At 42.7% G+C, this 12377-nt stretch overlaps 1 long non-coding RNA gene across 3 annotated transcripts in view; it reads right to left on the minus strand.

Moving 5' to 3' along the window:
- The window catches only part of LOC123328061, a 115157-nt gene that overhangs the window by 94312 nt on the left and 8468 nt on the right, over positions 1–12377 (minus strand). The gene's annotated exons all lie outside the window — the stretch shown is intronic.

Below are 12377 nucleotides of genomic sequence, written 5' to 3' on the forward strand. Positions count from 1 at the left end.
TTGGTCTTGTCACCAGTGCAGACGCACAGTGCTGCCAGCATCTTGGGAACACCCTGATGGCTCTGAGAGCAGCTGCTTCTGAAGCCAAGCAGGACAAGCCAAAACCACTGGATGAGCTAGTAGCTGGTCATCTTGTAAGACCCATAGACGTATTGATTTTCACTCCATCAAACTTCTACTTCCTGTAAGTGCAAGATGGAACCTGAGAGCAGGTCTTGAAAAATTAACATCTCTCCATTGACATTCTTTTATATGTGAAGAAACTTCAGGGTGTGAGTTGTGACTATCGAATGAGGTAGCAGGCCTAGTGAAATAGTCCTGTTTCCTTTGGGTGTTTTTCTTCTGTCAGCAAGCAGGTTTACCCACTGGTAAACTAGAGTTTTCTGGGGGAAAAAAAAGTGCCCCCTCTCCCAGAAGTGGGGGACACTGAGGTAGAGGGGAATGAGCTGAGACTTTGAAACTAGAAGGAAAAAAAAAAAGCAACAGCTGACATCCACGGAAACTTTACCAGGTGTGTGCCGAGCACTCTACGTGGATGATTTCCTTCCGCCTGTATAGTGATTCCAAGAGGCAGGTATTTTTGTTGTCCCCGTTTTCCAAGAAGGAAACTGAGATTTTGAGAGTTTGGGTAAAAGGCCTAAAGTCACAAAGACAAGAAGTAGTAGGAGCTTGGTCGGATTGTTGGGACAGGTTTCCTAGGCTGCTCCATACTGCTTCCCTGGGAGTGGGCTGTACATGCAACCTCGGCATCTTCTTCCTTGAAATGGAAACAATAAGACTTGTCTTTCCTACAGACAGGGTGGTTATAAGAGTCTAGGGAGCTACAGATGTGGAAAAATGTGGGCCTGTGAAACCATGTGCAAATGTTTGTTATTTTATGGCTGAGAAGTGAGGAACCCCAGGGACCGGCTGCCTCATGAGCCTCTGTTCATAGCCTGAGCTCTTGTAATTTGTAGGATAGTTTGGGGCAATGGGGATCTATGTGAATGGTGGTGGTGATATTTCAACTCTTAATGGATGATGTGTGAAGACAAACAGAAGCAAGAGAACAGGAAAGGGATCCCAGATAACAAGGGCAACACCATGTCACAGAGAGAGGAGAGGAGACCAGATGTTGCAGTATCAATCCTCAGGTCAGTTACTTTCCGTCTTGCCTCCTAGTCTGAGGTCCACTGGTCCTCACCCAGTCAGATTCTGTCAAAGGCACCCTGCAAAGAGCTCTCACATCTGACTTCTCTCTCTGCTCTATATTACTGTTTTGGTTCAAGTGCCCATCACTACTCACCTTGACTTTGTCATAGCCTCTACTTGCTTCTCCATGCCTCTACTCTCATCCCCTTCCTCCAACGTGCCATCAGAAATCTTACCCTTCAAAGGCTACACAATTCCTTGAAGAATCATGTATAAATTCTGAGCATGAGTTACTACCCTTTAGGACCTGGGCATGTATCCTCAAGTGAACCACATCTCACAGTCCTATATTCCAGCCACATTGAACCACTGGCCACTACCAATGTGTGACATTTCCTCGGTCAACCTTTGTGCTTTTACTATTTGGGAGTCAGGGAAATGCCCTTCCCTTCCTCACCTAGAGAACTCCTATGCAAGGTCCAGCTCATGAATTGTCATTCTGTATATTCTGATTGTATTCACATTATCCAATAGTATTGTTCACCACCTGATGTGAGGAGCCGACTCATTGGAAAAGACCCTGATGCCGGGAAAGATTGAGGCCGGGAGGTGAAGGAGGCAACAGAGGATGAGATGGTTGGATGGCATCATTGACTCAATGAATGTGAGTTTGAGTAAACTCCAGGAGATACTGAAGGACAGGGAAGCCTGGTGTGCTGCAGTCCGTGGGGTCACAGAGTGAGACAGGACTGAGCAACTGAACAACGACAAATAGTATTGTAATTATTTAATACCTGTCATTCTCACTCAGGGGTTCTTAGCTCTAGGAACTATGTGTTAGTCTCTAGATCTATAATCCCCAGTGTTGCTGTCGGGCACACAGAAGGCACTTGAGAGAGGTTGTATGAAACAACGAATGAGCCTCTAAATTTGGGATTGGGCTCATATGCAAGAAGGGTCTTCTTCTCTTTGTTCAGCTCACCGGCTGTGTTCTACCACAAACTTGCATGTATTTTTCAACAACTGTAGAGACTGTATTCAGGCCTTATGATGTGATATGGCTACTTCTGATTATTCCTGAACTGGGGAGTGGGTGGCATGTAAAATATCTTAAAGCAAATAGGCCCTCCCATAAAAGCTTTTCTTAATTGGAAGAAGAAAAGATTTAGGTTCAGTGCAAGGTTTGAACAAAATCTTTGCCTGTCAATTAATCCAGGAAAATGACTTCCCACACCTCCCTTATCTGCTCTTCTCACTGATTTAACAAAAAGAACTGGAATGTCGCTGACACCACCATGCTATCCAAAGGAGCAAGACTCAGAGCTATTTTTTCCATCATAAGGAAGTTATGTAAAGTCTGCAAGCTGAGGCATGTTTCGGTTAGTTTTTCATGAAAACCTATTCTAATTCAGTGGGTTAACCATAGCTATTTTGGAGAAACGCTGTATTAGGTGGATAGTCTCAAAGCCAAAATGTTAGACATTTTAATTAGTCTAGTTGACTAATATTAATTATTTATATATATATATATATAAATGAATTTATATATGTATAAATTCTGTTCTGAATTTTCCCCACCAACAAGCATATATAATAGCCTAAAAGTAGAAATATATTTCACTTTTAACTGTTGCTAGTCTGATTACAAATGAGAAATCCTCTGTGGTTAAAAGCAACAACTTCAGGCAAATAAAAATGCATAATGACCACAGAAAATCTTTCCTCAGAAATATTTCTTGGGTTTAGCCAGAGTTCTAAATGAAACCAATTTATTTTCTAGGAAGTTGCTATACTGGGAACAGTAATCTGGTTCAGTGGTTCACAAATACTAACCCAATGATGAGTGAAAGGCAGGTGGCAGATGAAACTTGAAAGGAGATTTTTAAAGTGCTATTTCTAGATCCCCCTAGATAGATTGACTTCCCTGGTGGCTCAGCTGGTAAAGAATTCACCTGCAATACGGGTTCAATCCCTGGGTTGGGAAGATTCCCTGGAGGAGGGAATAGCTACCCACTCTAGTATTCTGGCCTGGAGAATTCCATGACCCGTATAGTCCAGGGGGTGGCAAAGAGTTGGACACGACTGAGCAACTTTAACTTCACTAGATAGATAGTGATTTGGTGTGTCCAGGAGCAAAACCCCAGCTAATCTGATGCAAAGCTGGGTTTGGGGTCCACTCCCATTCCATCCTTTACCTTGCATGGGTGCAACTTAAGACAGCACCTTGGTACTTTTTTAAGTGGCACATCTGTCTGGAACCTAAACTGTGTGTGGCAGTGCCTTGCATGCTGGTGTTCTATAGCAAGAGCCACAGGCTACATGAAAATGTGTTCACCACTCAAAGAGCCAGAGTTTGGTGTTCCCGGGCAGTCAACAGCCTCTTTATATGTAAGTGATTTGTCACAGATTATTCTGGACTTACTCTATTGTGCAAGAGAAGTGGAATGGCCTAAGTAAAACCACTCCTCAGCAGCCTCTGCTCTCACGAATTCTGAAGTTTTCCTCAGATCAGGATGGGAGGGACCGAATCTTTCAAGCTAGACTGTCCTCTTCACCTGGTACAGATGTGTCCCGTGCATCTAAAGGCAAGGGCCTTCCTTCTGAGGTCAACGAAAACCAGATACCTCAGCCTGTTCTCCAAACTGTAGATCAGAGGCCTGACTGAGGGATAAACATTGTGAGGAATCTTCTCATGGATGAACGGGGGTGCAACTACATGAGAACACCCAGTAATTTCTGGACTCTCTTATCTTGAAAACTGATTATGCAGAAACATAGTGAGTTATTGGAAGATGGCTCATATACAAGGCAGTAGGTGACCACAGGATATCAAACTGTTTCCTTTAATATGAACCACTAAGCATTCTAGACTTCCTTGTCATATTATATATGCAGTATATATGCAATTATATATGCTATATATATATATATATATATTGGAGTGGGGTGCCATTGCCTTCTCCAATATATGGCACCCCACTCCAGTACTCTCGCCTGGAAAATCCCATTGACGGAGGAGCCTGGTAGGCTGCAGTCCATGGAGTCGCGAAGAGTCAGACATGACTGAGCGACTTCACTTTCACTTTTCACTTTCATGCATTGGAGAAGGAAATGGCAACCCACTCCAGTGTTCTTGCCTGGAGAATCCCAGGGACAGGGGAGCCTGGTGGGCAGGCGTCTATGGGGTTGCACAGAGTTGGACATGACTGAGGTGACTTAGCAGCATATATATATATATATATATATATATATGTATGTATGTATAAATGAAGTCAAGTGGGCTTTAGAAAGCATCACTGTGAACAAAGTTAGTGGAAGTGATGGAATTGCAGTTGAGCTATTTCAAATCCTGAAAGATGATGCTGTGAAAGTGCTACACTCAATATGCCAGCAAATTTGGAAAACTCAGCAGTGGCCACAGGACTGGAGAAGGTCAGTTTTCATTCCAATCCCAAAGAAAGGTAATGCCAAAGAATGCTCGAACTACCACACAATTGCACTCATCTCACACACTAGTAAAATAATGCTCAAAATTCTACAAGCCAGGCTTCAGCAATATGTGAACCGTGAACTTCCAGATGTTCAAGCTGGTTTTAGAAAAGGCAGACGAACCAGAGATCAAATTGCCAATATCCATTGGATCATCGATAAAGCAAGAGAGTTCCAGAAAAACATCTATTTCTGCTTTATTGACTATGCCAAAGCCTTTGACTGTGTGGATCACAATAAACTGTGGAAAATTCTGAAAGAGATGGGACTACCAGACCACCTGACCTGCCTCTTGAGAAATCTGTATGCAGGTCAGGAAGCAACAGTTAGAACTGGACATGGAACAACAGACTGGTTCCAAATAGGAAAAAGAGTCCATCAAGGCTGTATATTGTCACCCTGCTTATTTAACTTCTATGCAGAGTACATCATGAGAAACGCTGGGCAGGAAGAAGCACAAGGGGGAATCAAGATTGCCGGGAGAAATATCAATAACCTCAGATATGCAGATGACACCACCCTTATGGCAGAAAGTGAAGAGGAACTGAAAAGCCTCTTGATGAAAGTGAAAGAGGAGAGTGAAAAAGGTGGCTTAAAGCTCAACATTCAGAAAACGAAGATCACGGCATCCGGTCCCATCACTTCATGGGAAATAGATGGGGAAACAGTGGAAACAGTGTCAGACTTTATTTTTTGGGCTCCAAAATCACTGAAGATGGTGACTGCAGCCATGAAATTAAAAGATGCTTATTCCTTGGAAGGAAAGTTATGACCACCTAGACAGCATATTAAAAAGCAGAGACATTACTTTGCCAATCAAGGTCTATCTAGTCAAAGCTATGATTTTTCCAGAGACGGCAGCCCACCAGGCTCCTCTGTCCCTGGGATTCTCCAGGCAAGAATACTGGAGTGGGTTGCCATTTCGTTCTCCAATGCATGAAAGTGAAAAGTGAAAGTGAAGTCACTCAGTCGTGTCCGACCCTCAGCAACCCTATGGACTGTAGCCTACCAGGCTACTCTGTCCATGGGATTTTCCAGGCAAGAGTACTGGAGTGGGGTGCCATTGCCTTCTCCGGTAGTCATGTATAGATGCGAGTTCGACTATAAAGAAAGCTGAGAGCTGAAGAACTGATGCTTTTGAACTGTGGTGTTGGAGAAGACTCTTGAGAGTCCCTTGGACTGCAAGGAGATCCAACCAATCCATCTTAAAGGAAATTAGTCCTGAATATTCATTGGAAGGATTGATGCTGAAGCTGAAACTCCAATAATTTGGCCATCTGATGTGAAGAACTGACTCATTTGAAAAGACCCTGATGCTGGGAAAGATTGAAGGCAGGAGGTGAAGGGGACAACAGAGGAAGAGATGGTTGGATGGCATCACCGACTCAATGGACGTGAGTTTGAGTAAACTCTTGGGAGTTGGTGATGGACAGGGAGGCCTGGTGTGCTACAGACCATGGGGTCACAAAGAGTCAGACATGACTGACTGAACTGAACTGAATTACAAATTTGTCTAAGTTATTCCTTAGGGTGAAGACTTTTTAAAAAATCTTTTGGCAAGCAGAGAGATATTCACTGACAACTCCTTGCGTAATCAACAAGCACTGAAAATTAAGACCCGACACATAGGAGAAACTTCTGCTGATCAGTAGGTGATCTCCTACAGTGACAGTGAGAAGAAGAGCAAGCCAGGAGCTGTGAGCCCCATGCCACATACTAGAAAGGACAACCTGGGGACAAAAGGGCTGGATCATCACAACAGGGACAGCAGCTCCTCCCAGGCTCCCAACCCTTAGGGGAGAGAAGCTGAAAGTAAATCCCATGTACTGAGGAGTGTGCTCAATTGCTACAGACATTGGAAAAGGAAGATGAGCCACTAACACCCTCCAGGCTGCATATAAAAGATAGCAGGTCTGTATCATAAAAACAAAGATTCTCAGATGCTATTGTGAGAATCTCATCACCAGAGTGGTCCAGGGGACAGTTGAGTCTGAAAGCTGGCTAGGCGGAGTACCTATGCTCCATCCATCACCTTCAAAGCAGCAGCCTACTAAGCACTTAGTAGGGTAGGCTCTGCTGAGCAAACAAGTGTCCCATTTGCATTTCTTGTCGTGCTGTTTGCATTTTGCACTCACCACTTGTCAGTACCCAAAGGTAGAGGTTCATTAAAACACCCTCCAGACTGCACAATGCTTCTTCTCAGGAGACAGAGTTTCCCTTCCCCAAAGGAAAAGGTCTTACTTCAGGGAAGTCCAAGGACGCCCTTTATCTTCAAGACAAAGGAACTTGGTGCAAACCCCTTCCTCTTCTCATTTATATCTATAGTGCGTGCCTCCGTAGACACATCTCTCCCACTCTGATAAGCCTCTCTTGATTAAATTGGCAGGTTAGAGAGAGTTAAGTGCTTGACTCTATTCACATAAAGTTTCAGATGGACAGTGGGTCTGACTGGATGGAGTGGGATCAACCAATACATCTATGCAGACACATGCCCTGTGTTTAAGAACTGAGTATCTTTGTTCCCAAAAGCATCTTCTGGAAGTGATGAGCGCTGATTCCCACAGAGAGTATTTGTCTTTAATATTTCTATGTCATCTCCAGCTACTCTGGATCTGTTGACAGTTGGCACCTCATGAAGAGGGGGGACCTCACATGATTCTTGGCATGTTTTGATGAGTTTTTGAAACTTTTCTTAAAAGGTTACTTGGCTCTACTCATGCTTATTTGCCACCCAAAACTAAAAGTATAACATTAGAAAGTATGAGCACTGTTTCATAATTATACTTTTGACCCTTAGTGAATCTTAAGTGAAAATATTGTTTCACTGGATTGGTAACTACTTTTTCTCAGATGGACATCAGTGTGCAAATTCTGTCAATATGGCAAGATATTTGAATTCCGTTAGAGAATATCTATACAAATATATGTTCTCATGGACTGTGTTTTAACATGTTTATCCCAGCTCTGCAAAAATGACAAAAAAAAAAACCCATATTCCAAACCTTTTTCATTGCTTAGATTAAAAAAAAATTAATTTAAAACATACCATTTAATTTAGTAGAAAGTTAAATCTTCTTTAAAACTCTTGAGCACACTACTTAAATGCTCTGCATCTCGATTTCCCCCTCTTTAATTTGTGAATAATAACAGTACCTGCCTCACTGACTCTTGGAGACCAAATGAGATAATATATGAATGTGCTTTGAAATTCAAGGACTAATTAGTGACTTATTTCCCTGGAGCATTGATTTGGAACAGGAGAATCACCACAACCAGGATGTGTTTCACCTCTGTCCTCAAGCAAAATACTCAGCCCACGAGTTAGGCTTTTACTGGAGTTACATTTTTCCTAAGGAAGTCTGGTAAGATGTGTATAAAAGAAAAAGACATTAACATTTTACAGGCACAGAAATGAAGCTGAGTCCGGGTGTTTGTATGCCTTGGAGAATTTAATTTTGTATTATTAGAGCACTAAGACTTGGGAACCAGAATCTGAATCGGGAGTGTAAAGCTTACTGTATCACTTGGACAAGTCATTGAATCTCTCTGGTCTTAGTTCCCATGTCTATAGAAGGTCACTGGGCTAAATGTGGGCCTTCCTGTCTCCCATATGGGATGATTTTTGCCGCCCCATTATAGGAAGGAGAGCAATGATAGTAAAAGCTATATTATTAAGCCTTTCTACATGCCAGGCACTAAGTTGTTCACATGTATTGATTCATCTATCTGCATAACAACTGCCCTTGGCAAATTCTACTATTATGCTTACACCAAGAATGAGGAAACTCAGGCAGGAGAAGTTAGATGACTTGGCTAAGCTCAGAGTAAATGATGGATCCAAGGTATGCACGGGACAGTACAGGTTCTGAGCTGGAAATGTTAACCATACCTCATGCTGAGATAACTTCTTATATAGATGCTAAATTTTTACTCACTTAATGTACCTATTTAATGTACCCATTGTGAGAGTTGTACTGTAAAGGCTGAGCACTGAAGAATTGATGTTTTTGAATTGTGGTGCTACAGAAGACTCTTGAGAGTCCTTTGGATTGCAAGGAGATCAAACCAGTCAATTCTAAAGGAAATCAATCCTGAATATTCACTGGAAGGACTGATTCTGAAGCTGAAATTCCAATACTTTGGCAACTTGATGTGACCAGCTGACTCATTGAAAAGACCCTGAGGCTGGGAGGACAGGAGGAGGAGAAGGTGACAGAGGATGAGATGGTTGGATGGCATCATTGACTCAATGGACATGACTTTGAGCAAATTCCAGGAGATAGTGGAAGACAGAGGAGCCTTGCATGCTGCAGCCCATGGGGTCGCAAGAGTTAAACATGACTTAGTGACTTAACAACAACAAGGACTCATTTAAACTAATCTATGAACACATTCTTATAAGAAATTGAAACTTTCCTGATAGAGCTAAAGTGCCCTTTGACAGTTCCCACTAACCAACCATGGCATGCCCCTCCATTGAGGTAGCCACTGATAAACATTTGGCGGGAATGTTTTTCAGTCTTTTTCTAGACATTACAAGAGTACAAGTGCACTATGGACATACAGAGTATGTTTGTGTATGTTTCAATCTGCCTTATATCATGCTTTATGCATTATTCTGCAATAAATTTTCTTCACTTAACATTATGCTTAAAAACACATTATTTTCCCTCTGCCCAGCAGTGGAAAGGAGTCAATAAGTGTAATAGTTTATGGGAAAGCTACACAAAAGTATATTTAACCAATATTAATGACATCTCATCATTGGGAATCTGCACTGCTGAGACTGCTGCTAAGAATGAGGATATTTTCATATGCTAACTGAACTGGCCTTTATGTTTATTCTTCTGTTGAAGAAAACATATTTTTTGGAAGGGGTGATATTGAGTTTATTGTATTAGATTTTTCTATTTACAACTGAGATCACATCTACTTACTATTTTGCGAGTCTACATTGTTTCTAATGTGTTCACACTTATGAATGGGCTCAATCATACAAAAACACACCCAAGTGCTCACATTGTTTTAAAAGAGCAGTGCACACATTATACTCCTCATACAAAGCAACCTTTGATTAAAAACCACTAATTTCAAAGATCAGTCTGATTTTGAACATGAACCAAGATATATACTGTATGATCCAAAAATCTATTTTAGCTGTTTTGTATAGTTGCTGTCTTACTGCACTATATATATATATATTTTTTTTTTTTAATAAGGGACACTGATGAGGGACACCATATGGTATTAACTTTAATTAGACAGCTGACTGTCGCCCCCTCCCCCAAAAAATCTTTGGCCAAGAGTGCTCCATTGTGAAGACTGAAAGTATCTGGTGATACTTTAGCAGCAGTCTATTGGCCTGTCTTTTTCTTATTGATTTCCAGAAGCTCTTTATATATTCTGAATACTGATAATTTGACTGTTGTATATGTTGCAAATATTTTCTCCTAGTTTGTTGGGTGCATACTTTATAAATCCTCACAGCACTGCAAACTATTTATTATTCTCTCTCCTCGGTTTTATAGGAAAGGAACAGGAGATATAGAGGATATGCATCTTGCCTCAAGTCACAACAGACAGCAGAGCCAGAATTTGAAGCCTACCTGCTTCCACACTCAGTTTTACTATTGCTTTTGACTTTGTCTATTCTAACAATCCCACTTGCCTAAGTGCAAGGATTCTTGTAATAGACAATGAATATAAACTCTTTAATTCAATTAGTAAGTTCTCATCCATTTCCATTAATGTCATTTGGTGTGACAATGTGCAAGCAGATCCAAAAAGCATAAATCAAACCAAACCTGTGGAAGGCGGGAGCCAAGTCTGGCTGGTGGTGCTACACCAGAGCCCACTGCAGTGCCTGGCAGGTGGAAGCGCTGGGCACCCATGAGGTGAAAGGTCCTGTCTCTAGCAGGTAGGTTTCTACTTGCCTGGTGTTGCTGCCCATGGGAAGATTTGTGTTCTTCAGAATACCCTTGAGGTTGATTACATGTACTTTGGGTTTTCTTTTGTTTGCTTATATCTGTAATCTTTCTCCCCTAGAAGTCAATGTCCCAGAGTAAGTAAGAAGTTAAGTAAGATTCTGAGCTTTGGATATGCCTCTGAAACTCCTTGCGATGTGCTACTGGGCAAGTAAGAAGTGCCTGATATGTAGTAGGCTATATGATAATTCATCATGTTCTCATTCCCTGATCTCTACCCAGTATTCATCCTTCTAAAATACTTTTGGTAGTAGGGAGGTATTTTTAAAAACTCAAATGTCACCTCCTCTATAAAATATCCCCCCAAAATTCACCCTAGTTCCTGCTCAAATAAAAATGTATCCCTTTCTTCCTCTGCCTTCCCATTGCAACTTTTCTTCTTCCTAGAACAGCATTTATGATATTATGGTGATTTAATTACTTCTCTGTCTCTCACATTAGACTGTGAGCTCCAGATAACCAACACATCTCACTGGCTAGGTATTCCCAGCACCTAGTATACACTTGACATGGAGCACAGGGCAGTCATTCTGCTGAAACGTGTAAGTAAATGACAGAAAGAGAGAGGAAGTCAAGGGATGTGGGGTCGAGTTCTGGGTGGGGGGGGAGTGAACGTCAGTGAGCAGAGTGGGAACAATAACGAAAGGGTGAGCTGGGGTTGGAAGAGGAGAGGAGGGGGAGGATGTGGTGATGGAGACGTGTGGCTGGGCAGAGGCTGGGGATTAGGGTCCCATCACTTCTCCTGATGTATGGAACAACGCCTGGAACACTAGCCCATACACTGATGCTCACCAGTTCCTCTCAAATCTCATTGCCATCAATCAAATAGAACTCATGTGCCCTCTTCTCAGGGCAGTGATGAGACTAAAGTGGAACGATGCAACATGGGGAAACTGCATGGACGAGAGGTGCGAGCATGTGCAGAGCAGGAAGCTGGCCCCGAGGGTGTGGAGTCAGAACACAGCTGGGACCAGAACCCAGGTGCCTGGACGGCTAGTCAGGGCCCCTCCCACTGCATAGGGCTGCCCCCCGGGAGCTCTAGAGAGGGGAACGTTGGATTTTAAGTAATGCAAAGGAATTCTTCGTATGCTTGCACACAAAGCCTATACTCACAGCCAGCTCCAAGGCGAGCCAATTGGATGCTGAGAAACAGGAAACAACCAAGCTATGAAGTAAACCGATCCAAGTGTTGAAAAGATAATTTGTCCAAAACCAGACCCCTGGTGAAGCTTCACTGTGTTATTTATTAGCTAAGGGCAGGAGTATGTGGAAACGAAGGGTTGCTGGGACCATTTCTGGAAGATCCTTAAGGCCATTACTAAGTTAAATATCAGGAGTGAAGGCTCTTTACTCTCTAGAATTTCCAGCTCCTTTTCTGGGAAGATTTTCCAGTTATGAAATCAGGTAATCTGGGGAAACATTTCCTGCATTTAACTTTTTGATGCCACCAAAGACAGAGAGAGGAGGGAAGAGGTGGTGCCCGTAGTGGAGTGCTCATCTTCCCAGGGGCGTGAGAAGGAGACTGCATTTTTTCACCTTGCCAGGCTTCCTTCTGAGGCAGCCCCTGGGGGTCCCATAGTCGTTCATACAGCAATTCTGAAGCCCAGCCTGGTGTTTGGCTCTAAGTGTGGGAGACCCTTCCTGGCAAGGTTCCATGCTCAGAGGCGGACACCATAGCCCTTCAGTCCCACACGGCAGTGGCCCTCAGCAAGATAATGACAATAGCAAGCAGAGGCCTTAAGACACGCCAAGCACAGATTCAAGACCACCAGA

Source organism: Bubalus bubalis, chromosome 11, assembly GCF_019923935.1.
Source record: "Bubalus bubalis isolate 160015118507 breed Murrah chromosome 11, NDDB_SH_1, whole genome shotgun sequence".
Classification (NCBI taxonomy): Eukaryota; Metazoa; Chordata; class Mammalia; order Artiodactyla; family Bovidae; genus Bubalus; species Bubalus bubalis.